We start from the raw sequence: 22,961 nt of genomic DNA on the forward strand, positions 1-22,961 counted from the left end.
TCACTAATTATCCTCATTTGCCTCTCTATTTAAGTTCTAGTCTGCCCTGTGTTCCCTTGTCCCGTATTGTAGATGTCTATTGTGGATTGCGTGTGTGCCTGTCTTCTGTGGACAGTTTACCCTCTGTGTGGATTTATTAAAAGACTTCCTTCATTTATCTTCTTAGTGCACTCATTTCACACCGTACCATGACAATACTGACAAGTATTCATGATAAACTAAAATATACTTTAATGTGATTTTTATTTAAACTTATATGTCAAGTATTTAAATATATTTGATCAAGTGCATTTCTTTAAAGCATGACAATCTATTATTAAAATATATATTTATATTTACTAGTCACTTAGTCACTTTAGTCACTTAGCAGACACTTTTTATCCAAAGTGACTTACAAATGTCAATGGCAAGTGCTATAACAAGTCTCAGTTAGCTCAATGCAGTACATGTAGCAAGTTTTTTTTTTTTTTTTTCATATAATAAATAACAATAAATAAACAAACAAACAAAAAAAAAAAATAGGGGGAAAAATAGAGCAAGCTAGTGTTAGAGGCTTTTTTGTTTTTTTTTTTTTTTTTTTTTTTTTTTTTTGCTTTTGCTAATTGTATAATAAATAAAAAAAGAAAACAAATAGATATAATACAAAAAATATAAGATAAGCTACTGTTAGTTTCTTTTTTTTAAGAAAATAAGCTGCTAGCAAATAAAAAGAGTGCAAGTCTAAAAGGGACAGGGTTTTTTTTTTTTTTTTTTTTTTTTAAGAAGATAATTAGAATAGAGAGTGCTAGAGTTAAAGGGTCACACAGAGATGGAAGAGATGTGTTTTTAGCTGATTCTTGAAGATGGCTAAGGACTCAGCTGCTCGGATTAAGTTGGGCAGGTCATTCCACCAGGAGGGAACATTTAATTTAAAAGTCTGTGAAAGTGATTTTGTGCCTCTTTGGAATGGTACAATAAAGTGACATTCACTTGCAGAACGCAAGCTTCTAGAGGGCACATAAGTCTGAAGCAATGAATAGGTAAAGGGGTGCAGAGCCAGTGGTGGTTTTGTAGGCATACATTAAAGGGATACTCCACCCCAAAATTAAATTTTTGTCATTAATCACTTACCTCCATGTCGTTCCAAACCTGTAAAATCTTTGTTCGTCTTCGGAACTGTCACACCCCTTGACTCATTTAGTGTGTTTTTGTCCCTGTGACCCAGTTTCTGTCTCCCGTGTTTGGTTTGATTAGTTACCAGGTGTGTCTAGTTTCTTCCCCATGTGTTCCATGTCCCTGTTAATTTAGTCATTCCACTCACCTGTGTTTCCCCAATTATCTTTTGGATAAAAGTCCTAGTCCTTTCAGTCTGTGTTTGTCGGGTCTACAAGTTACATACATGATTAATAAACACTCTCCCACTCTATAATCACCCACTCCTTGTACCAACAAACACCCTCTCTCTACATAATTCTAAACTCACACCCCTGGACTCATCATCTAATTTTCACATAATACCCGACCACAAAAATTTAAATAGCGTTTGTCTACCCTTCATTTGTTTTCCGGTTTTCCTCAGTCCTTTTTGTTTCTGTAGTGTTGCCCATGAATCCCCTCCTTCGCCTCAAATTCCACCTCCTCCTGCTGGAGCAGGAAGGACGATCTCTCGAGGACCAGACGAGGCAGTTCCTGTTGCTGCTATCTCACCACCTACCTGTCTGAATATGGTCCTCGGCAGGAATTCGCCGCCTTTGTGGAGTGGACTCTGGTGAAAAATGGGTCGCTGCTTACCATCTGCCCTGTGGAGGATCTCGCCAGATCCACTCCTGACCCAAAGCCCAGCCCACCATCTCCCCACGGCACGGAGCATAAGCCCAAGCCCACCAATGACGGAGAGCCAGAGAGCAACCCGTCAGACCAGGTGCGAGAGCTGGCGACAGTGCCCACCATGAGGGAGCAAGCCGTGGGCGGTGTGAGTGCAGAGTGGAGCTCAGTCCCCTGCATCGTGGCTAAGGGTGAGCAAAATATGGAGTGCCAAAAGAAAGGAAGGCCTCCTGTTCCCCAGTTAAGCCCACGAAGGGCTTCTGTTCCCCAGAGCCCGCTTCAGTGTCGGCTCCAGCCCCAGAGCCCGCTCCAGTGCCAGCTCCAGCCCCAGAGCCCCCTCCAGTGCCAGCTCCTAGAAGGTTTCCTCCTGTGGCCGCTCCTCCAAAATGCCCGCCCTCCCAACCGCTCCTGCTTCCTCCAGCGCTGTCGTCTGGCAGCCCCTCTGCCCGTCCTCAGCCCACCATTGCGGTGCGAGCTCCAAGGGACAGCCATCCTCCAGCGTCAGCGTGGCCAGAGTCTCCCTCACCTCCACCTTCAGCCTCCGAGGCCTGGACACTGCCTCGGCCCGTTGACCTGTCGGCTCCACTATGGCTCCTAGCTCCCTCCTCTCCGCCGTGGCCCGGCAGTCCACAAGCTCTGCCTGGCTCCCTCGTCCTTCCGGCTCCGCCTTGGTCTGGCGTCGACCATCCTGCGCTTCGGGACTCCACTCCTCTAGCTTCGCCTCGTCCCTCCGTCCCTCTGGCTCCATCAGGCTCCTTCATCCCCTCGGCTCCACCTCAGTCCTCTGTCGTTCTGGCTCCACCACGGCCTTCCGGATCCACATCTCCGCGTCGGTCGTCAGAGCCATCAGCTCCGCCTAGGACCTCTGGATCCTCCCCATCACCCTGGCTCTTCAGCTCTCCGTCTCCGCCTCGGACTCCTCCTCCACCTACTCCGCCGCCGTTGCTTGGCCCCCCGGAGTCGGCGGCCATTCGTCCTCCATGGCTCCTCCCACTGTCAGCTCCACCTTGGGCTGTTATGGCTGTGGCCTGGGTCCCTCCTGTCTCCTCCCTGGCTCCTCCCTCTGTCATCTCCTCCCTGGCTCCTTCCTCCGTGGTCTCTGTCTGCTGGCCCCCTCCCGGGAGTTCGTCCTCCACCGGAACCTCCACCAAAGTTCCCACCCACGCCTCCCTCTGTTGTTTTATACGGTGCTAGGACGCACCTTCCGGGAGGGGGGAGTAATGTCACACCCTTGGACTCATTTAGTGTGTTTTTGCCCCTGTGACCCAGTTTCTGTCTCCCATGTTTGGTTTGATTAGTTCCCAAGTGTGTCTAGTTTCTTCCCCATGTGTTCCATGTTCCTGTTAATTTAGTCATTCCACTCACCTGTGTTTCCTCAATTATCTTTTGTATAAAAGTCCTAGTCCTTTCAGTCTGTGTTTGTCGGGTCTACAAGTTACATACATGTGTCTTCCTCCTGTTTCCATGTTGGATTCACCCCTGTGTTGGATTTACCCCTGTGTTGGATTAATAAATACTCTCTCTCGATTATTCTCGACTCTGTGTTCCTTCCAGCAGTGTATCGTGACAGGAACACAATTTAAGATATTTTGGATGAAAACCTGGAGGCTTGAGACTGTCCCATAGACCGCCAAGTAAATAGCAGTGTCAAGGTCCATAAAAGGTAAGAAATTTGTCGTCAGAATGCTCTATTTGCCATCATACATGCAATCTGGGTTATATGAAGTGATGGGAAGAATTTTTGTAAGCAAAGAAAACAAAAATAATGACTTAATTCAATAATTCCTTTGTCAACTGTCTCCTCTGTGTCTCTTCATATCACCATCATGCTGTGTATGCTCTTTTGTTTCATCCGTGTCACAAAGATGAGCTGTTTTATTTCAAATCAAAGCTAAATACATGTAGAAACAGTGCATCCTTGTGGCACGGATGACACAGAAGAGCATACACAGCATACAGTGATATGAAGAGACACAGAGGAGAGCGTTGACAAAGGAATTATTGTATAAAGTCATTATTTTTGTTTTCTTTGCTTACAAAAAGTCTTCCCGTCGCTTCATATAACCCAGATTGCACTTTAACAATTGAGAGCAAGGCAGTCTCGGTTGAATGTCCACTTCTGAAACTGGTTGCTGTCGAGGAGGTTGTTCTGTGTGAGAAAGGCAGACACTTGGTTGAACATAGCTTGTTCAAGTGTTTTTGCAATGAAAGGAAGAAGGGAAACCGGTCTGTAGTTCTCTAAAAGAGATGGGTTTAGGGTGGGTTTCTTAAGCAGTGGGATTATACGAGCCTGTCTAAATGCTGTGGGAAAAACACCAGTGTGAAGGGATGTGTTAATGATGTGAGTGAGTACAGGAACATCTGAAGGAGAAATGGCTTGAAGGAGATGAGATGGAATAGGATCAAGCAGACACGTAGTAGGATGATTAGAAAGGATGAGTTTGGAGACTTCTGTCTTAGAGAGTGAAGAGAAGGATGTGAATGAGTGTATGTTTGCTGGTAAAATGTGCTTGCCAGATTGCAGATTGTGGTGTCGAAAACTGTGCACTGATGGTTTTAATTTAATATATCTGTGCACTAATGGTTTATAATTTAATATTTATATATATATATATATATATATATATATATATATATATATATATATATATATATATATATATATAAAACAAGGGTAATAGTAACAAGGGTAATTGGTTACGTCATGATGTTGGAAATATTTCTATTTAAACCATGAAGACGAGTCAAAGGATATCACACGCAAGCAACGTGCAAACTTTGTGTAAGAGTTATGCCAGTGAACATCTTAATCTCAGTCAATTCACAATGCAGAAATTGAAAGTAAAAATGGAATGACCGAGTAATGGGAGCATTCGGCATCTGATGCCACATAATCTCTCAGAGACTTCAACATATGCTAATCACAGTATACAGCTAACTGTTTTCATTTATTATCTTAATATTTCTAATATTACATAGTGCAAGAAAAAATAAATAAATAAATTAAGAAGAAACATATTTAAATATAAAAAAACTTTTTATTTTATTGATTGTATTGATGACTGCAGTGTTAATATTTTAACTGAAAGTGAAAGTGACGTGACATTCAGGTGTTTGAATGAAAGTGACGTTTTATGGTGACCCATACTCACTGTAGTGCTCTAATTTATTGAAGTGCACACAACACAGACCAGTGAACACACACATACACTGTGAAAACACACCCGGGAAGTGGGCAGCCATTTTATGATGCGGCGCCGAGCAGTTGGGGGTTCGAAAGGCACCTAAGTCTGGTATTGAAGGTGGAGAGAGAACTTATGCCTCGCCCCAGCCACAATTCAGTTATTCGATTGGTCCGACTCTCTAACCATTAGGTACGTTATTTCATTAGTAATATAATTGTAGACCCGCTTTTAAAAATACCTTTAAAAAAAAAAAACATATTGAAGGTAGTAAACAACTTTTGTTATCCTCGCAGCATCAGTTATAATAATAATAATAATAATAATTGTAGGCTAATTTTAATTTAATAATAAAGGTAACTTCATAATAATAATAATAATAATAATAATAATAATAGGCCTAATAACAATGAGAATGTAACAGGCCTACATTAACTGGAAATGCCAAATATCTTATTATTGCCAACAATTGATGTTTTTGACAATATCTCTGGCTAACGTCGATACAAAGTCATTGTCTTTCGTCGCACCCCAGCACGGGTAGGTTATTGCTGGGCAGACTGCACATTGCCTGTTACGTTGTTTTGGGCTGCCTTGTTGAGTGCAGGCAGTGGCACTGAGAACAGTATCTTTCACACAATTTAAATAGTTGTATTTTCCAGATGTAATAAGATTAGTCCAATGAATGGAATTGTTCAGTTTGTAATGCGTACTGAGCCGAAAGCCTCGTACCGAATGGTTCAATCCGAACACGTATATTGACACACTCCTAATATATATATATGATTTAAAATGTATTTAAAGTAAAACTTTGACAATTATTTCAAAGTTCTCTGTTTAAAAAATTTAATAAAATGTTATGAAACATAGTTATGAATGCATACTGTCTTTAAGTATACTTGAGTGGCCTTTTAGCTCATCTAAGTTACTTTATCTGAAATAATAGTTTTCAGATGGTTAGATATGTGGATTGTTATTGACAAATCCATTGTGCTTTTAATAAATCTCAATACCTATATAACAGTATGTAACACTTATTGTAAGGTTTTCTTGTTACACGTTACTTGTACTTACTGTTATAATACCATATAATTACATGCATATAACCCTAAACCAAATCCTAATCCTAACCCTAACCACACAGTAAATGCAGACACTTGAAATAAAAGTGTAACCACAACAGCACAATAAACTAAATTAGTATAATCTAATCTGAAACATTATAGAAGACACATACATGTATTTGCTTTGTCTCATTCAAACACCTGATAATATCTGACGCTTGCCAAGACTCTAAGGTAAGGTGAGAGTGTTACCAGAGCGACATTTCGATGGTGGAAGATAAAAGTCACTAGAGTACCGCTTCCCTTATATGAGACTGCACTGCCATTTTGAGTTCAGCAGAGGTTCAGTGATGTTTTTAAAAACTCAAGCTTTTCCCCTTTTTTTTTTTTTTTCACGGGTTCATTTTTTCCCCCTCCACACTTTCTTAATGTTGTTGAAAAGTTCCAGGGCCTTGGCGGTCCTTTTACCAAGCAAGGTCTAAATGTCTCTCAAGAGAAAGTGAAAGGCAATGGGCTTTTTGAATTGAACAGTTTTCTGAGACATTTTCCATTAAACCAATGTGGGCAGACCCCTCCGGGGCCTGAGCCTTTGGTTGACACCTTCACAAACCTCTGTGATGATGGCCACCGGCACAATGGTGACTCGGCGAGCCATAGCTGTCGATATAAGAGATTTAACCATTCCTCAAGCAGACTTTACCACAGGCTGGAAAGAAAGCTTAGTCAACTAACTAGTTTACTCCACATAATATTCATCATGGCTCCAGGAAAGGCTGTCTAAAGATTTTATGTGAAGAATTCATGGCCCTAGAGCTTTATGGTTTATTCGATTTGATCAGTCAACAAATCAGCGCTGAACTATTACCATAGCATGGAGCTATTCAAGGCTACATTTGGTGTTATTACCTTCAACAAACATTCTTCCTGCATTCTCCCTTTGAAAAATGTGATTGGCAATGGTTCAACACCTGCAAATTACAGGACATAGTGGGGAACATCTCAATCTGAAAAAAACTAAAAAACAGTGCCTGCTTGATATGCCAGAGCCGGCTAAGCCTGTCGTAGCAAGGCCTGCTTTCACAGCTGTCATTCATTTACAAAAAAATACTTCCTTATAGCGGATATGCTTTCTTTCCTTGGTGGGAAAGTCACTCCCTGTGCAATCATTTAGGCATCTGCAAACATGTCAGACAGAACCCCATAAAACTGTCCAGGCAGACGGATAAATGTCCCAGCTTTGTGACTACTTTAGCAAAACTGCAACAAATAACAACACGAGATGCCAATCATGTGGCACCCTAAACAGGGTGAAGTAGTTCCAGAAGTCATAACTAAAAAGTCTGGCCTTACTTGAGACCTTTTAACTAATTAAAACCAAATTAGTGTAATAATGTATTATAGCATCTGAATACTGTAGTAGACTTGCTTTAAACTCTACAAGAGGCAACGCATGGCCTGAAACCATTAGTTTGATGCAAAAGGCCTGAACGCAGTGCCCCAACCTAATTGGAAAGACACTAAGTGGATTGAAATGCATTGGATTTGTTTGATGGCTTTGTCAAAATATGAAAAAAAAAAAAAAAAAAAAAAAAAAAACTCCCAGCGATAGTCAAGAGGTGCTTATAATGATTGCAATCAGGAGTGATTACTTTCCCTACGGTGCATTCATTTGTGAATCAGAGCAGAGCACCAGGTTGTTCTTTGGAAATACTGCAATATGAGTTAGAAGCACAAGCTGAGCAAGACTTCCCATACGTGTCATTTTAATTGATGGAAAAAGGAAATACATCATTGCAAATTTCATTTGTCATAATATTTATTAGCATATGATATATAGTTTTTTTTTTTAAGTATACTGTATATGTCAATATAAAAATTTAGTCAGTATAATGTATTTACCCTTGGAGCTGAATTTGACTGAATATTGGTTATTGGAAATTCTGTCATTTAGATATCTGACAGAATATCTAACATGACCTCATTTACATTTCTTGTTGTAGCAGATATCTAAGGTTTTTAAATGATTTACCGTGGTGCCACGTTCAAATGCTTCATGTATTAGGCCAGTAGAACTGCTGGCAAACATCCAACTCAATACGAAATGTCTCAATTTCCATTATTCGCCCTCTCAAGTAACACACACACAGACACACACTCAGCCTATTCATCTGAAATCTGGTTTTCTGGCAGCACGTGAAACATTTATTCTGTTGATTTAATATACACTGTGAAAAGCTGCTGCAGGAAACAGTTATTAGGATTAGACTTTCAGAAAAAAATAAATAAATAAAAAAATAAAGTCTACTTAAATTACATTTCAGTTTTGTCAAGAAGCAAAAGCTCAAATATGTTTATGCATTTATTTTGTGGCTTTACTGTGATAGATCACAATGTTCAATAATCATTATTTTGACAGTACATGGAATTATGATATTATCAAATGGAATAATATAATGCATTTCCTGAACTCTTTAAGGAAGAAGAAGAAGAAAAAAGAAGAAGAAGAAGAAGAAGAGGTATAAGAGTATAAAATGTAAATAATAATAATAATAATAATAATAATAATAATAATATTACTACATGTCCAAGAGCATATGTGTTGCTTGAGGGGACATCTCAATGCAAGACTCTAACTGTCCATTTTAATTTTCACCTTTTCAATAAATCAATCAATCAATCAATCAATCAATCAATCAATCAATCAATCAATCAATCAATAATACAAATTGCCCTAGAGCCTATTTCTTGAATTTCTGAGGTGACATCTTAACCCAAGGCTCTAACTGTACATTTTAATTGTCCCCTTTTATACTTTCTTTTATTTTTTTTGTATTATTATGGACATCATATCACATCCGACAAAAAGCGCCAATCAATCAATCAATCAATCAATCAATCAATCAATCAATAATAATACTAATAAAAATAATGAATGAATGAATAAATAAATAGTTGTTATGCAGTGTAATATAACTTCACAAATCACTATTAACCAGTGACAATCAATCAATCAATCAATCAATCAATAAGTTTTATATTTCACTTCTGAAAATAACCTGTTCATGGGGTTTGCTGCTCTTTGTTATAGGCTGTATACAAAAAATAAATAAATAAATATATAAAAAATAAAAACCTTTACAAGGAGAAAACAAATCCTCACACAGACCATCTTTCTGTTTCAGTCCTGTGCATTTGCATATTGAGAATTTCTTAAGACTTTTGCACAAATAGCGTTTCATTTCTCCTCATTTTCCCATTAAATAATAGATACCTTAATCGTTTCAAACCGGCCCTGCAGTCTTGTTTATGGTGTTGAGCAGATGTCTCAGTGGCCTTTCTGCTTCGAACTTGTAGCTTTGCCAACATAAGCCTACATTTCACTGCCATTGATGCACTGCTGTAAAACAAAGGCTAATTTTATAAGGATCATTTGGTTCCTTTACCAAGGAACAGGATTCCTTTGCTGGCTGTCATCTGCAGTGCAGCATTAGGTTTGTGCCTGTCACCATTAATATTTTCCTGAATACTTGACACGGCTGGGTTTTTCTAGGAGTACATCAGTTTTTGAGATCAATTAATTCACGTCAAACAGTGATAAATAATTGAGCTGGATTTATAGTGACAGCTCTTTTCAGAAAAGATGAGATGCTATAGAGTGCCATCAAGCACATTCATCCTCTGTTATGGTGTTGACAATATGACAATATACAGTAAGAATTAAGTATTACTGGGAAAGATCTATATTGTATGGAGAAGAGAGAAAAAAAATCACTAACCTTAGTGAAAATATTTTATATACTGTAGTTACCTGGTGGATTTATGATGAATACTACCCAAAGATGACTCTATAAGAAAAACGTTATATGTTTATAGGCAAAGGAACAGAAAGACCCAAGAAATCTCTTCACATTGTGCAGAAAAGTAATGAAAATACATATCTTTCAGTTAAATTATCTAAGGTGATATTATCAACCAATCCTTTACAGCAATGTGCTGTCATTGTCATCGAAACAACATGAGTGTGAGTAAATTATTTGTATTTTTTTTTTTTGCATGATTTATCTGTTGCTTCAAAATAGTATCTATTTATCATGTTTTACAAATGTACTTTTTATTATTTTATTTTATTCAAATCATTAGAAGGTTTATTTATTTATTTATTTATTTATTTATTCTCAATCAAAAGTAAAGCTTTTTTTCATTATTCAACAGCTATTTTTTTTCTTTTTTTTTAGAAGGAAAGAAAGAAAGAAAGAAAGAAAGAAAGAAAGAAAGAAAGAAAGAAAAAGAAAGAAAGAAAGAAAGAAAGAAAGAAAGAAAGAAAGAAAGAAACTTTTGACTGGACTGCTATTCAGCAGTATTATGCAGCAACACCTGGCAACACTGATTATATGGCATAGGAAAACAATCAGATTATGATTTGTGTGGAGGATTGTAGGGGTTGTAGTGGATGACCTGGTCTTTAGAGAATATCATTCTGGAATAGTTCCAAGTTCTGTAGTAGTTCAAGCTCTTTAGAAAGTTACTTGTAGCTGATGTAATTTACTTATTAAATTATTTTTATTTGGAACATCATTTAACCAATAAAATTTCCTGGACAACATCTATTGTTGGAATTATAATTATAATGAAGAATTATAAATATAATTGAGAATTAAAATAATCCTAATCCAAATACAATTAATATCAAGGAAAAACAAAGATGATAGCATGGCTCCACAACATATGATATGCAATAAAAGTCATTTGAAGTCGTGGCCTAATGGTTAGAGAGTTTGACTCCTAAGCCTAAGGCTGTGGGTCCGAATCTCGGGCCGGCAATACCACGACTGAGGTGCCTTTGAGCAAGGCACTAAACCCCCAACTGCTCCCCGGGCGCCGCAGCTTAAAATGGCTGACCACTGCTCCGGGTGTGTGTTCACGGTGTGTGTGTGTGTGTGTTCACTACTGTGTGTGAGCAGTTTGGATGGGTTAAATGCAGAGCACGAATTCTGAGTATGTGTCACCATACTTGGCTCTATGTCACGTCACTTTCACTAAAATGGTTGTTGGATAAACCTAAGACTAATGTGTCAAATCAATGTAAGTTATTTTCAAGTAAAAAATATGGGAATGCAAATATCTTTGCCAGAGAACACAAAAGTTTTTCGAGGGAATGCAAAAGCTAATATTAACTGTAAACAGATTTGGTATTTTTAAATCACAGTCTTCGTTCATTGGCCTACCTTAAGCAGTTTCTATGGGGGAGAAAAAGCTTAAAGTGCAGGGCTTTGCGTTTATATTCTGGGCTATTCTGCTTTATTAAGAGTAATATAATTAATAAGGTTATTAATATTAGCCTAATATATTTATCAGCATTTATTATTATCAAATTGGGTCCTCCAATGTCAATGTTTTAAAACATTAAGCCACATTAAACGTTTTAGAATGTCCCAAAACTGGGCCTTGAACTAAGCACTGATTGTATTTCTTTATACTTGAGTCCAAGTTCAAAATAAAACTTTATGAGCCGCTCCATTGTGAACATATGGAGCTGTATGAACCACTGCAAGCTGTAAAGTAATTGTAATTGTAATTGTAATTGTAAAAACTTTATTGTCCCCCGTAGGGGCAATTTGTTCTGCAGCATGATAACACCACATACAAGACAAACACATACACGACATTAATAGCACATTGGGAAGTTATAAAAAATGTAAAAAAAAACTTCTACCTCTTCCTATTTAAATTAAGCACCTTAATCGCATATGGAACAAACAAAAATTTTAATCTGTTAGTCTTGGCAAAAGGGACCCTGTACCAAGATCCTGAAGGGAGGGTCTGAAATGAATCGTAAAGAGGGTGAGATGCATCAGATATAATGTGATGCACTTTCTTTATCACCTGAATATCAATCAAATCTGACAACTCAGGCAATTTCACACCCAATACCTTACTGCAATTATTTACAACCTTTAATAGAAGTTTTTTTTTTTTCTGTTTGACCTTTAAAGAGGCAAACCAACAAATCAATGAGAAAGTAAAAATCGATTCAATATATGCCTTATAAAAAGCAATCGTCAGTGTCCTATCAATATTAAACTTTGCTAATTTCCGTAAACAATAAAGTCTTTGTTGGCTCATCATGCACAATCTACTAGTATTCTCTGCAAAATTTAGTTTGTTATCCATGATAGTACCTAGGTACTTATAACTATCAACCAATTTAATCATCTGATTATCGACAAAAGTACATGGAACTGCTGCCTGATTTCGCCGCAGGTCAATGCACATGTCCTTGGTTTTCTCAGCATTCAGAAGTAGACCAGCCTCTCGACACCAATTTGCAAAATAATTAACAATTGGCCCGTGTAAACAGGAAGAGTTTGTCCGAACTCAGCTGGTTTTGCGAGAGAACGCAAATATTAAGCAACAACAACTTTTATTCCCTTTAACACAAATTATATGTGTAGATTATCATTTCATACATTTTCTCATAGATTCTTGCACAGAACTATGTTACGACTTCAAAACACTTTTACCATGCAAGATTTGCAAACCAATGCATTATTAAATGTGCATTACATAACCAGCTCAATATGGATGTCTTTTTTGACATAGTAAATATGCTTGGTAGCATTACAAGGATGCAGAGCGCTGGGTAAGTGTTCTCCGAAGTACGAATCATGATAAAAGTACTCAAAGATTTATGGAAGCAAGCTGTGGTTAGCTTATGTTTGCTTTTGTTAATATTGATTAGGTTTAAGTGTAGTTAAATGCTATTTTTAAATGCAAGAGCACATTAAACTTTTAGTGTCACTCACTGGGCATTTAATTTGCGAACTGTCATAATACATACAACAACTGAAGTAATAAAATAATTCTCATAATTAAGTTGCTTATTAGAATGCATATTACTAGCAATGTTCCCCTATTTTTTTATTTTCTTTTTTTTTTGTCTTTCTTTCTTTTTTTTTCTTCTGAGCAAAATTTTTCTCGATTGGGTGGACATTTCGTTACCTTAGAAAACCTTTTTTTATTATGATAATTTAATGTAACATAATATAATATAATATGAATAAATGAAGTAGACATTGCTCATGAATTCCCTTTTTGAGGTAAATTATTTATGATATATATATATAACTATTTATTAAATATAATATAACTATATAAAAATAAACTGAAGTATGTATATTGAAAACATGCCTTCTCTTTCTCTGGGGTAAAGAAAGCATTAACTTTTTAAAGGAAATACAAAATATTTTTGTCTGTAGTGACCAAAAAGTTTTATCCAGCATAAACTAGCAAATAAATGGAAAGCTGAACAATAGGAAGACTTAAATAATTTACATGGGCAATATAAAATACAGGATATCAAGATATATTATCAGGAGATTACTTTTTTCTTTTTTTTTTTTTTTTACTCCCACATGTTGTAGTTAATTATTATTATTATTATTATTATTATTATTATTATTATTATTATTATTATTATTATTAATTTCTAGTTACATGTCAGTCTGGAAAAGTAGTCCTGAATAGGGCTGGATTAACCATATGTGCATTTCAGCATATTTCGGGTACCACAATGCCCTTTGACACCATGCATGAAAATTGCATTAAAATTGCAGTGTATCTTTACACCGACATTACACTTTCCATGGTTCATGTGTGATATTTTTCTAAAACTTTGACTTATTGTGCAGCCCTAGTTGATAAACGTTGTTTAAGCCATAACCTTAACCCTAAAATCTGTCTGATAGGAATGTTGTTCTGGAACCAGTAAGTTGATCCAGCAACATGTCCTACTTGGCAAAGTACAGTAAGTGGGTTGGCTCTAAACATAGCCAAACTGTACAAAAACGGCCACAGCAGACTCTGTGTTCTGATGAAACTTAAGGTTTTTTTTTTTTTTTTTTTTTTTTGTTTTTTGTTTTTTTTAGTGGCACAAGCTGTTTAAAATATTTTGCCAATCTGTATAGTAGGAGCCAAACAAGTTCAGATGATTTCAGGTACCTTAACCAAGAATCAGGCGAGTCCAGTCCCACTGCTGAACTTACCTTGGCCTCACTGGAGGCAGTGGCAGAGAAGGAGGCAAACTGGAGCCAATAATGAACGATTCAGCAAATCCTCTCTTCGGTATGCTATCTTGGAGCACATTTAGCCACTAGCTTATTCCATCTAAGTGCTCTAAGAAGCTCTGCTGGGGATTCTTCCTGCACACTGCCATCAAGCTTTACAATAACGTCTGCTCATGTGCCTGCTGCCATGTTCCTGGCAACAACCCCAGTGAAGAACGATAATCTATCTATCTATCTATCTATCTATCTATCTATCTATCTATCTATCTATCTATCTATCTGTCTGTCTGTCTGTCTGTCTGTCTGTAGAATGGTCACCTATTGTACCAGTCTGTAGGTCTGTTTTCATTAATGATTAAAAAGTAATGTTTGCAGTGTGTGTAGACTTCTAGCTTCTGTGCTACTTGATTGGAAAATCTCCCACAGCAAATTGTGATTTAATTTTAAAGACCTTTAACAGAATGGAATCTAAGGGTCAGTACCCAATTAAGTAATTTGATACTGTACTTTATTTACAACCAGAACTACAACAACTGTAGACTTGCCCAACATTATAAAAATGTAAAAAAAAAAAAAAAAAAAAAAAAAAAAAAAAAAAAAAACTTTAATAAGTTACTGTTAATAGGCACTATCGCACTGTGTAGTCATAGAAACTAGCCAGCAGGGTCGTTCCTAGAGAACCAATTTCTCCCTGGTTCTTTCCTGGTTGCATTCACACTCTGAAGCAGCCAACAGTGAAGTCTTTATTTGCTGCATTTACAAACATCAACAACCAGTAAATGGAGGACGCGGTTTTCAGAGCTGTTTTTGTTGTGTGTCGTGGGTTTGTGATAACAGAGATGGAATGTAAATGCACTCTATTATAAGAACATGAAAATCTAACTAAATCTCCTATGACTACTTGTAGTATTATCATCAATGCTGAGAAAAGAACACAATACTGCAGACAACAGATAAATGCCGTTGTCGCTGTTTTCCATGTTCATAGAGTATATATTTTCACGTTTTTTCAAAAATGTCGGGATAGCTGTTGTTTTGTATGTGTTTGGCCATTTATTGTACACATAGTTCCTATATAACTGTTTTAGACCCTACTCTGAAATTAGTTACCCCAAACGGAGTTCTTAGAACTACATATGTTCCTAGTTCCTGCGGTGCAAACACGCCAAAAAGTGGGAACTTCCGACAATAGTTCTAGGAAGTATGAAAAGATTCCTCTGATGAGAAAGTGCCTAATATCTGCAATATTTAATATCTAAGATGGCCTATAAAGCCAAACCCTTGCAGTAGAAAAGTCACGTCAGTCATCTTTAGCATAAGCTATTATTTCCCCCAATCTTGTAGCAGATGTTGCATGCAGTCAGTAACTACTTAGGAAACTGTTGATATGCTTACCCGTTCAGACAGAACTCAGACATCCCGATCGCTGCAACTTTCATGAGAAGGATCTACCAAGCCTAATGGCAAGAATGACAGTGTAAGGGGTGTAGCTTTGTCAAACGGTATCAAAACTGTCATTGCACCTTTCTGGCATTGTTCTCCCCAAGGAGCAAGATTCCACGGCTAATACAGGCCCCCCACCTCCCGGGCATATGCCGCTGTCAGTGCAAGCTAATGCTCTGACTTGTCATCCTTCCCATAATGCAATACTTACCCTTTACCACCCGTTTGAGGATTGGGATAACAGCACGCAGACTAGTAACTGTGAAGTTTCAAAGCTACATTTCTGGACAGATAGCATCCGAGAAATGTAATTGTGAGGGGCTGTTGCTTTGGGGTTGTTAGAAATGACAGTTTGCGAAGGAACAGTTTGGTCTGGCATTGTGCTGTTGCATAAATCAACCCCCTGCTTTCATCTCCTCTGCATTCCACTCAGCTGGGCCAGCACTCATTTTCACTGTAGTGTATGCGCTCATGGAGTCTGCTCTGTTGTGCCCTAAGGACGGATGGAGGTTAGCTGTCATTTTAGATTAATGGACACATTTGCCATGTTGACCCTTCTGCTCCTCCATTCAGACTGGTTGATGGCATACACATGCATGTCACTCTCCGTGGACAAATAGTGTCACTGGGTCCAGCCAAAGGTAGGAGGCTTGGAAAGAAAATCAACTCTGTGGTCACAGAGTGAAGCAATGAAGAAAGATTATTCCAAGTAAACAAGCTGAAGAGTCTTTTGAATAATTTTGTGACAAGCCGCAGACTAAAGCTAGGTCTCTCACTAAGTGTCTTGCCATTTGAAAAGCAAACTTTGACCTTTATATGCTTTACTTTATGACTTTTATTACAGCAACTATAAAACAAACTTCACGGTCATATTTGTTATATTGGATCATAAAAAGAGCGATGTTGTCTCTTCACAAATTAAAATTAATTATTTATCTATATACACCTTTATTCTTTTTAACCTTGTACATATTGTGGCTTTCGGAAATGAAATGTCCAGTGAGTGTCAAAAGTTTAATGCACTATTGTGTTTAAAAAATAATACACTAAACCTAACCGATAGTATTAACAAAAGAAATCATCAGATAAAAACACATTTGCAAGTCTTTGAGCTCTTTTATTGAGACTCATGTCTCATGGGGCTCAACAGAAGTACAATGCTGCTATACCAGGTAAGCTACAGAGCAAGTTTACTTAATACATATGGAGCTGGTTATACACTCAAAAAAAGGATTTTTGCTATTTGTTCAATTTCATTAATTAAAATGAGCACATACAACACAATTCTTGGTAAAAATGGTCCCAACTTAATTTTATTAAACATAACCAATGTAATTAAAAAAAAAATAAGGTTTACAGCATTTTTTTAAATTGAGTCAACACAATATTTTTCGTTCGTCCTAACCGGATGCACGTCATCAACGGAAACTTTGACGCAGATGGATTGTTCAGAGGCGAACATGGGAAATGGGTAAGGCCATATTTAATCTATCACCATCCATCTAATTTAATTGACAAATTAATTAAAATATGCTTTGTTAACATATTGTTGCATACCAGAAAGTAATTTTTCTTTAAGAAGTGTATGAAAATAGCTCTTAAGCGTGCCATTCATAGCTGATGTTAGGTTTCAGGATTCAGCACGTGGTGCAGTCATCAATATGTTCAATCATTCATTTTTTTTACTAAAAGTATCAAATAGCATGAAGAATCGCGGAACAGAGAGGACAGAAAACCCTGGCAGTATATTCAGTACCATGAATGAATATATATATATATATCTCGCTCGTCATTGTCAAAATGATTGAGATGCCAATCAAAGCGGGCAGCAGCCAATCAAAGCCTTAATTAGTCACCGCTTGTTGATTTCGCGTGCTCTTGACAGAATTCACCGCGTTCACGAAGTCTCTCATCTTAAACAACAAATAGTGTTTAAGCGACTTAAGCACGAGATTAATTTCGCTGCTTCAGTAATTGTAAGTGGAGTTTTTGCATATCTTTTGCTAGATTATGGTCATGGACCGACATATTTAGTCTGTGTAGGCAGCTAACGTTACGTTTCTCCAAGCGCTTGTAATGTTATTCTATTAATCGACATTAATATATCAAAAGGAAAAATCGACAATAATGATTTCTGTTCATAAATAAATTGGCAATTTGTAGAATTTTATATAGCATTTTAAACTTTTTTCTCTTTGCTGAATTGCCCATAAAACAAGACCTCTGTAACTTGTGTCTTCAGATAAATGCTGAATTTTCGTCGGATCACAACCCTTCCTTTACAGTCCAAATTCCTGTCCCAACTGAATCGGTTCTCTGATGATCTCCTAAAAGTGTGTACCAAAAGGGTGGAGTGTTTAGAAAAAGGATTCAGGATGTGATGGTGCCAATGTCTCAGGTTGTATTGTTATTCATTTTTACTTATTTTTTTATTTCATTTTTTTTATATTTGCTTTTTAATACAAGCTATTGATATAGTGCTCTGTAATGCATAAGGGCTCAGAGATGTGTATTGTAGGGTGTTATGTCAAATGTATGAACATCAGCAACACTAATCAAATCTTTAATAAAATGTTTTATTGTGCCTGTTTTCTTAGAATGCCACCATAAAGACCAAGCGAGAGTGCATTCTCAAGGGGCTATGCATCTACCTGAATGAAGATCCACAGGATCTGGTGAGGGAGTATTTGGTGAGTATAGAGTTTTCTTTCATTACAAACGGTTATCACAAGTAATAACAAATTTGAGCGTGCAAAAGACGTGACATGAACTGCGCCTAAAGTGGTTTGTTCAGTTTAAAAGCAGAGACACACTTTTTTTTTTATATATATATATATATATATATATATATATATATATATATATATATATATATATATCTTTATATTTTGATATATTTTAATATAAAAAAAAAACTGCAGACAGCGAAACAGTTAATGTCAATTTTTTAATTTTAAAATATTGAGTAAATTGTAAAGCCAAGATGTTAATTAAATGACTAATGTTAACTTCCCTTTAAACCTTTGTACTCCACACAGCCACTGGTTTAGGTTTACGTGATATCATCACTTTACAAATTGTCAAAGCAGCATAATTAAACAGGAAAATAGGTTTGTCGATAATGCAAGAGGACAATAACAAACAGACTTTTTTTTTTTTTTTTTTTTTTTTTTTTTTTATATATAGCTAAAGTCAGTTTATTGATTATTCAGTGATGTCATCATCCAGTTCAGCTCCCTTCCAATAGTGTCTGTGCAATAAGTCAAGCATCCCCAACTAAGCAAGCCAAAGCTGGCAGTATCAAGGTACCAAAACTCCATTGGTGACAGAAATGGAAAAAAAAAACCTTGGGAGAAACTTTACTTAGTCAGGGGGCCAGTTCTCTGGCCAGATGAAACCAGCAGTTTAATTCTAGGCTATAACACAAGTCAGATTGTGCTGAGGACTTGTCTGGTTCCCATGGTCTTGTCCCGATGACTGACTAGTTGACGTGGTCTTTGGAAGGGGATCTGTCTCTGGGGGCGCATCTAGTTGACATGATTTCCACTGACATTCAGGGCTGTAAAGGTCATCTCTAGGATGACCAGCATATTTTATTTCATTTTAAGTACAGTATAATTTATATTTTAACATGTACACAATATTGCCTACATTTAAATTTGTATAACAAACATTTTAGAAGTAAAAATGTAATATTTAACAGTAATTCAGGTATAACACCTTAGACTGCCATCTTGCTGTTGGCTCATAGATAAAAGATGCTGTGACTAAACCTGCCCATAAATAAACAGTATACAGTTCCGAGAACATATGGTAAAGGGATATTTCACCTAAAAATGTAAATTCTGTCATTACTCACCCTCATGTCGTTCCAAACCCGTAAGACCTTCTTTCATCAACAGAACACAAATGAAGATATTTTGATTGAAATCCAAGAGCTTTCTTACCCTCTGTAGACAGCAACACAATTAAAAAGTTCCCAGGCCCAGAAACACAGCAAGGACATTGGTAAATTGGTAAATGTGACATCAGTGGTTCAAATGTTATTTTGCAAAGCTACAAGAACACGTCAAATGGACTATTATTGTCCTTGCTATGTTTCTGGGCCTGGGAACTTTTTAGTTGTGTTGCTGTCTATGCAGGGTCAGAAAGCTCTTGGATTTCAATCAACAATATCTTAATTTGTGTTCCCATGATGAATGAAGGTCTTACGGGTTTGGAATGACATTATCTTTATTAATAAATATCCCAATTTTCATTTTTGTGAGAACTATACCTTTAACATAACATACCTTTTACATTAAGTTTGTTCTGGAATATAGTCATTTATTTTATGCAAGGTGCTCGTTTAGGTGAATGGCATTGCATCCATGTCTGTTGGTTTGAAAATAAAGTGACTTGCAGCATAGTAATGATTTTATAGATGAAATTAAACATACAAAAACCTGTATTTTGGCAAAGAGCTGCACCAATTTGGCGGTGCCAAGGACTGCGCTGTTCTTAAGAAAATGGAAAAAAGCTTGTGCTCAGTAACTCAACCACTGGGTTGTCAGAGAATGGGGAGGGGTGTGCTGTCAGCGATTGTTTTAATTGTGTCCAGCTTTTTGTTAAAGATAAGTAATATTGATTTGAAATAAGAAGTATGTATGGCTCTTGAAACTGATTCATACATGTTCTTCATTCTCAAATATTTTGATTGAAATTGAGAATATGTGGATTTTAAAAATCTAATTTGTTAATATTGTTAATTTGTCATTAATTTCTTTTCTTGACAAAAAAAGTCTAAATTAATTGTTGAATTTTTAATTTGGAATTTACAATTCAAACAGACACTGAGTGATAGTTAGTGATTTTCAGGTAGCATAGTTATTAATTATTGTGATATTTACAAAGCCACTGTATTATTTTCCTTTATAAAGTGTAACTCATCAGTCTCACAAAGGTGTTGAGTTGGGTTGTGATCTGGTGACTGAAGGCCATAGCATTGTTTTCAAATGGCTCGTTTCAAGTGGTTGTATGAATGTGCTATGGAAGTCGAGTAGTTCACTAAAAATAACAGTTGTTTCTCTCCAAAAATGTGTATTTTCAGTGTCACATTATAGTACATTTTATTGCAATACTGTACCGTTATTTATTAATTAATTTATTTAGAACTATTCCATTGAAGTCCACAAGTCTAAAACAAGCTGAGTCCACGTTTCTTAATGGCTGTATTGAAAAAAAGATTTTACATTACAGACTGACCATTAGAATATGAGTCACATGCTGTATAGTAATGGCATAATTTCTGCAAATGTTCATTTTTTTATATATATATATGCCATACATTTAAAAAAATTTTATTTTTTCCCAAAGGATGTTGACCCTGCGAGCACTGAAGCAGACATCAAGAAGACCGTTTTTGGGGATCTGTGTTGTAAAGCATGAATTTGCTGATGCAACAGAAGACCTGAAGATATCAGCATTGTGCTGGAAGGTGTGGAGGTGCTCTCTGGTTTAGGTAATGTAGTATTGGCTACAGCCATGCTACTTGGACTAATATACTTTTTAAATCTTACTTATCCACAGGAGTTCCATTACACTTTTAAGGTGCTCCAAAAAATGATTCTGGAGCTGGACTCACATAAACTGTCTGCCAAAGCACAGGCACTGAAAATAAAACTCTTCACTTAGAAGGTGTGAGCAGTGCTGTGTTCGAGGATCCCTTTGTGAACGCTGTGTTTTATTTTCTTGTATGCTTGTGTTCTTGTTGTATCGCATTTTTGCACTGTGAGCAGAGGTGATTAAGTCTCTCAATCTCTCATTTAATTGGCTCACTCATTTAATCTCATGTTTAAAAAATAAAATAAAATAAAATGCTGTTATATGTCTCTTGTATGCTCATGTTTTAATTGCATTGTCATTTTTGAACTTAGTGAGCATGTTTAATTGCCATATTTGCAGTTGTAAGCAAGAAGACAGGCAAGGTTAAATGTTCTCATATTTTAAATACAGATTTTACAAAACGTATCGACTTTAACATATTGACTTTTTCTTCACAGTAGACTATAGGTATAGATTAAAAGGTTTTTAATTTAATAGAACACAAGTATTTCACTTTCATTTGGAAGTAACTGTAGAGTCAAGTTAGATGAGTGTAATGATTAAAATTTTTTCTATTAGGCAGGACAAAAATGTATGTAGTTGACATTGCATTGTTAGATATAGTAGATATGACCAAATTGAATGTAGTTAACATGGCATTATTTTATATAGTAGGCATGACAAAATTCAGAGTAGTTAACACTGACATAATCTTCTCTATTAGGCATGGCAAAACTTTATCTAGTAGGAGTGACCAATCTTTTTTTTGTAGTCTTGACTAAAGGAATTTAAGTTTATACAACAAGATTACAACAAATAGTTTCAAACTAATTAGATTTTGTTGGGAAAATGTAATTAAATTTCGTGGAAAAGTTTACTCAAAATTTTTTTAAGTTCGTTCAACAACTTTTTTTTTTGAGTGTATGACTCAAATGTGAAAAATAGTTTTGATTCAAAAAGACTTTAATATGTTCAGAAATCCTGCACAATGGTTAAAGCATATTGAGGTCATAACAGTGTTGTGCAAGGAACCACATAAAATAGAAATATGTATCAATTGTTTATATTATTTGTGGCCATAATGAAAATTTGTTGGTGTTTTACTGCAGTGAATTGTCTGATTGTTAGCTTAGGAACCTGCTCACAGCATGCTCTATTAGAATTAATTGCGAGTGAATTCTGCTATGTGCCAAAATCAGTCCGCTATGAGGCTCCATGTAGTCACTAGACCTCAAGGCAGCGCACTGGGTTTTGGAACAGACCCAGTAACGTATATAACAAGTTTGCAGGGTTATATATGACAAGTACAAGACGTCTCAGCATTTTTCTCCTATTCTTGAATTTCAATGGCACTTATTCTGTAAGTTGTCCATTGTGTCTGTTAGCTTCAGATATATATCTGTACTGTATGATCTGTCCTTTCACACAGCAGTGAAGTTGTTGACAAATGATTTGACCAGTTAGAGAGAAAAAAAAAAGGTTCACTGGGGTTATTGAAACCGATTCAGTTTGAAAGCTATTTTTACTGTTCTTATTTTTTACATTAAATTATTGTTGGAAAAGGCTAAGCATTTATCTGGCTATGAACACTTTTCTTACATTTACTTAACTATACATATCACCCTTATTTGAAAGCCTACTTCATTAAGATGACTAATTAGCCAACACTTCAATGGCTATGATTAATGCATATGCCAGCATAAGAAAGAATGAAAAAGCTTTGATTGACTGTGAAGAGATTACAATCTTGTATTTTAAAGGGTCTATGCACCTCTCACTTTTTCATGTTGTCTTCTTCAAAAGGAATTCTCTTTCAAAAGAAT

The 22,961-nt window shown here is 36.4% G+C and overlaps 1 long non-coding RNA gene across 1 annotated transcript; it reads left to right on the plus strand.

Moving 5' to 3' along the window:
- The first annotated feature begins 17,818 nt into the window (after positions 1–17,818).
- Positions 17,819–21,389, plus strand: LOC109048564. The gene is made up of 3 exons (XR_006156367.1): positions 17,819–17,953; positions 18,153–18,245; positions 20,911–21,389. It is a non-coding gene; the product is annotated as an uncharacterized LOC109048564 (long non-coding RNA).
- Positions 21,390–22,961: the final 1,572 nt, after the last annotated feature.

Source organism: Cyprinus carpio, chromosome B14, assembly GCF_018340385.1.
Source record: "Cyprinus carpio isolate SPL01 chromosome B14, ASM1834038v1, whole genome shotgun sequence".
Taxonomy (NCBI): Eukaryota; Metazoa; Chordata; class Actinopteri; order Cypriniformes; family Cyprinidae; genus Cyprinus; species Cyprinus carpio.